The sequence below is a fragment of the Fonsecaea pedrosoi genome (assembly GCF_000835455.1).
Source record: "Fonsecaea pedrosoi CBS 271.37 unplaced genomic scaffold supercont1.6, whole genome shotgun sequence".
NCBI classification, from domain to species: domain Eukaryota; kingdom Fungi; phylum Ascomycota; class Eurotiomycetes; order Chaetothyriales; family Herpotrichiellaceae; genus Fonsecaea; species Fonsecaea pedrosoi.
The window spans coordinates 3,379,422-3,385,421 of NW_013550610.1; positions in this window are offsets into that span (position 1 = coordinate 3,379,422).

The following is a 6,000-nucleotide window of genomic DNA, read 5'->3' on the forward strand; positions in this document are numbered from 1 at the left end:
ATAATATAAAAGGTTTAGTAATAAGGTAGTATAGGTTATCTAAGATAGGGCGCGGTATCGAGAGCTCTAGTACTTAGATTATACTAAGGATTTCCTTAGAAAGAAAGGACTTCTTAAGCCGTCGAGATAGGACCGACTATCTTATAGTTAAGATAGTACTCGAGGAGCTAGCCGATTAAGGAAGTAGACTAGCGGTCTATCGCTAAGTATTTAAGTACTTACGAGTACTCCGTTATAGCTGCGAATCTCTTAGACTATCGAGACCTAGCCGAACTAGCTTCTAGAGCCATCTCTTATACTAGAGACCTAGCTAAACTAGCTCTTAGAGCTATCTCTTATACTAGAGACCTAGCTAGACCAGCTCCTAGAGCTATCTCTTATACTAGAGACCTAGCTAGACTAGCTCCTAGAGCTATCTCTTATACTAGAGACCTAGCTAGGTTAATATCCTAAGCCGGATAGCTAGATATCGCCGCCTTAGTTATTAATATAATAACATTAATAGGGACTTAGTAAATATAAGTTATAGTTAAAGAGGCTAAGAGTAAAGAAGGAAGCTAGACGATATAAAGTAGAGAAACGGGCTACTTTAAAGCCTCTAGATGTTAATCTACTCTATAGTACGGGGATAATTTCCCGAGGAAGGGAGAAAAGAGCGATTAAGCGTATAGCTTACTTAACCTTAATAGCGGTAATGTTTAGTGATAATGTTTAATATATCTATAGAGATTAGATCTACGAAAGAATAGTTCGAGTATTAGGAAGTAAGAGAGGGATATTTCGTAGATCTAGACTCTACTATTCTTTTATAGATCTAGTCTCTATAGATCTATAAAAGATCCCTCTCTTACCTTCTTCTATTACTCTATATACTTTACTACTCGAGTTTATATAATAGCTTTATCTTTACTTTTACCTTTACTTAATTAATCATTTAACCTATTATTTAACTTATAATATTATAAAGGAGTATTACTTATAGTATTACTTATAAGTAATACTCCTTTATAACTAGTATATACGCTTAATCTCCGAATATAAATTTAACTCTCTTACTCCTCCTCTTTACTATCCTTTCTATTACCTTCTCTTAATCTAAACGCTTCTATACTTAACTATATTCTTAACTTAGTCTAGCTCGTTTATTATATCCTAAAGTAGAATACCTAGTCGTAGACTACTATTATTAGACCGTAGGGTAACCCGAAACTAAGTATAATAGTAGTAAATATAATAAGCGTAATAGTTATCATCGTAGTAAGGTTAGTCTACCGATCTCGTAAGCGATATTAACCGTCTTTAGTTAGAGACCGGTAGAAGTAATATCTAAATAAATTAAGAAGTAATTAACTTTTTACTTTCTATCTCTAACCCCGTCGTAATTACTCGCCTCTCTAATCTCTTTAATACGATTATAGACCGAGTTAATATAATATAAGCCGTAATTAATATAGTTATAGCCTCGCTAGAAAGTAAACCTCGATTCGATGCCTTAATATAGGTAAATCCTAATCTTAAATAATAATACTAGTATATCTAGGTTATTATTCGTTAATATCGAGATTACCGAGTACTTATAAACTTAATAAGAGAGAATACTCGATAGGAACTTAATAACGACTTCTTTAATGTATACCTATAGTACCTTCCTACGTTAAAGCTCTAGTAGGACGTACTTCGTAAACTATTCGGCTTCGCCCGTAAAGAGGGTATCGATGTAATTAATGTACTTCGAATAGTATATTTCGAAATACTCTTCCGCTTAAAGTATCCTAAGTAAGGTAGTACTAAGCTTAGATCGATTACTATAATAGATATTATATATATAATTAAATTTATTAAGGAACGGTTAGGAAGAAGTTAGACTATTATTAAGAGAGACCTATCGAGTAGTCTAGTCCTAAACTAAATTAATATCTAGATTAATATTAACTAGATTCTATAGTTCGATCGGGTACCGCCTCCTAAAGTAAATCTACCGGTAAGCCGCCCTAGTATACCTCTTCCGCCGCCTAGTATAGTTAAGGCTATACCGTAGGTAGAAACTAACCTAGCGACGGTCCGGAAGCGAAAGCGAGAAGCGAGGAAGTTAATTAATCTCGTTTAGAAGAAAATACCGAAGCTAACGAAGCTATACTCTTTAGATTCGGTAAACCTTACGAGCGATCCTAACGATAATCTATTTACTAGAACGGGAACGAATAGACTAAATATTATCGTATAGCGTCGTATAGATCTAGCTATAGGTTAGTAATAGACTAGAGAGATTATTAACTTATTAGGTATACTAATACGAAGTCTCGCGCGACTTAGTTAAGGGTAGTAGCGAAACTAGCTCGTCGCTATCCTAATCGTACTATTATTACTATTAAGATTCTCTAGTTAGTACTACTAGAATAATCTATCTACGCTTAAGACCGATCTTCTAGATATCTACTATTAATATTCGCTCTAGCTTAACTAGTAACGTCTAGAACTACCCGACCTAATAGGTTTAAGATCCATCTAGATAGTAGAACCTAAGGAACTTTAGGATATATTAATGTCTTTACGGCGACGTTATTAGTTTCATTAGGCGCTAGATATAAACCTATATACGGATCTAGCGAACGAATAGTTCTTCTTTATACTAGGGCTTATTTAGTAGCTCTCTAGTATCCTCGTAACCGAAAGTCTTCGCGATCGCTTATAGTTAAATATTACTAGATCCCTCCTATAGGGGCTCCGTTAATCCTTTCTAATAATAGACTTTACGGATCTCTACCTATCTATAAATAACGCGATTCGTACCGATATATTTACGAATAATAACTAGCTACTCGATAATACGGGACGATATTAGGGTTAGATAAATAACGAGATCGTTACTTCTATAATCGAATATTACGCTAAAGACTATCTAGGTACCGAGATCGTCTCCCCGGTAGCTTTCTTATTATAGTAACGTCGCTTTTACTAGGAGGAAGATTTAATAGCGGTCGTACTAGTAATCCTACTCGCTAACGATCTCTACCTCTTCCTAATAAATATTAATAATAACTATTAGGTCCTTAATTTCATCGATAATAGCGTTTATAAAGTTAGTATCCTCGATAATATAGGCTTATATCGAGACCCGGTAGTCCTTAAATATATACTATTCGAGAACGGAATTAATCCTAATACGTATACGAATACTATAATAAGTAGCGGGCCTCGATAGACGAATATAACTAATTACGGCTTCTATACTATTATAAATACCCGAGCTATAATTAAATCTCGAAGTCCGGCCGTACCGTAGGATATAGAGATACTTAGACTTAGTATTCTTAATAATTTAGTTCGGGCGGTACGTAGCTATAACCCCTCTCTAGAATTACTTCGTATTACCTATCGAGATAGTCCCGTAGCTAGACGATAATAGCTTAAAGATAATCTAGCCCGTATAATCGCGACGTACCTAGATCGATTTAAGAAGCCTAAGGGTAACTAGCTAGCCGCGCTTAAGAAGAATAAATCTATAGTAATCGACCTAATAGAAGCGGATAAGATATTTAAACTCGCTCTTAAGAATATACTAAAGGTTAAGTAGGTCTAAGCTAGTAATACTACTACGCTTAGGTCGATCCGTAACCTTATTAAGTAATAGGAAGTATATAATATAACGCGACTTTAGATAACGTCTATCGAAGAGATAGATTCTAATTTTAAACTTAGCGAGTTAAGCTAAAGTAACCTTAATAAGTTAATAAACGAAGTCGTTACTCGATTAAAGAAGGATCTATAGGACGGAAAGGGTAGAAAGGATAGAAAGGGTAGAAAATGATCTTTTACGGATCTACCTCGGTCTAGATTTATAAAATACTCTTCTACCTCCTTATTCTCTCTTTATATTTAAATATACTAGATATTTCTCTACCGGCCTTATACTAGGTCTCGACGATAGAAACTATTATATAAGTAGTCGATACTAGTCTAGGAGAAAGTCTAAGTCCTTAGGGGAGGATTAAAAAGTTCTATAATTTATATATAGATAGGCTAGTTTATAGTACCTAAAAAAAGCTTCTATATAAGTCTATAAAAACTTCTCTTCTATACCCCTTAGTTTATAATATATATAGCTATACCGGAGCTCTTTAAGTACCTTATACGGGTACAGGACTTAGTAAGTATAGGATACTTTATAGCGTAGAGTTAATTAGAAGTCTATATAGCCTACCTAGATATTATATAGACCGTAATAGAAACGTAACTAGTATCCTTCGTTACATTCCCTTTCTACCGTCCTTAGGTTTATAATTATCGCTACTTCGTTAACTTATTCTACGGTAATACCTATACGAACCTTCCTATCTCCCTTCGATATAAATAGAGATTACGAAGATAACGAGATGAAGACTAAAGATATTAATCTACCGCCGTAGCCTAGCTTAGAGAGCGACGATTTCGAAGACGAGGAAAGCGAACGTCTCCGTATATAACTAAGACGAAGAACTAGGCGGATAAAGGACGAGAAATATATAATATTCCTTTATAATCTTATCTATCGGGATCGAATCCCGATATTATACCTCCTATACTATATCCTTAAAAATCGGTACGAGAAAACGGTTATAGCGTAGTTTATATAGGTTAAAGACTTTATATCTATACTTATATAATCGCTAATAGATTAGGAAGAGGGAGAGGAGGTAAATCCTTTATTACTCGAAGAATAGAAGAGGATCTTCGAAGGGGGACTCTAGGACGTAGTAGTTACTCTTATTTAACGAGAGATACTTAACGTTATAAAATTAGAAGAGATATCTAGATAGATTAACCTAATATAGAGTAATAATAACTTTAAGGATAATAACCTAATTATTCCGGTCGAACCGGTTATAGCTCGAGCGCTATAGCTCGTAAAATTATTATATAATATATATTAACTAAGGGAGCGACTATAATACCGATCTAAAGTACCGGTATTAAAGGTTATATACATTATCGCCCTCTTATATTAACTATAATAGCTACGGACGTATAATATAGTACCTATAGCGATCGGCTATCTACTTTAGGAGTACGGACTATTACGGAAGGTACTTAAGATCCTCTACTAATACGGTATCTATTATAGATATAATAGACTACGAATAGTATAGAAGGGGTAGATAAAAATGATATAGAGCGAGGTTCGTAATATAAGGGATAACCCGTATATTAATATTACTATTAATAACTTTAATCTCGTAGATAGTATAAACGAAGAGCGAATTAATAATTACCTAGCTTATACTTCTACTATAACTAGTCTTATTAATTATAGCGTTAATATACCGTCCGGAGGCCTTACGTAGGATATACTTTATACGGAATATCGACTTAAATCCGACGAGATTTTAAGGGCTAGGTACGGATATATATTAATCCCTAGAGTAAGTTAATTCTTTTGTAGATCTAGATTCCTAGATCTACGAAATAAATACTAACCCTCTATCTAGTTATAGTATTTCTATATCTTCTAGACTATTTATACTATATTTTAATATATTTTAGCCCGTTAGTTCCCTTAATAGACTACTTATCTCGACGATATAGTAATTAACGAATATACTCGGCCGGTTAAGAAGTCTATTAATGTCTCTCCTCCGGCTAGTAGTAGATATAGTAAATATCGATCGATACTACTTAAGCCTATTATAGTAAACGAATCTACGAACGAGGGGATCCTTAAAATAATAGACGATATTATAATTTAATAACTTTATTAAGAGGAAGGGCATCTAAAGTTCGCCTAGTAACTTATCCTTATCTACGGCGACTAGAAGATAGTCGATAGACTTTAATCCTATCGGCGACTACGCTCCGATAATATCCGCCTCTATAACTTAATATAATAATTTCTACCTTACCTTAGTCTCTAGTATACTAAGTTTAACTATCTAATACTAATTTACGAATATTATTAGTTAAGGGAGACCTCGTAGGACGACTTAACGCTCTAGACTAACGCTATATTTCTCGATCGCGCTAGCC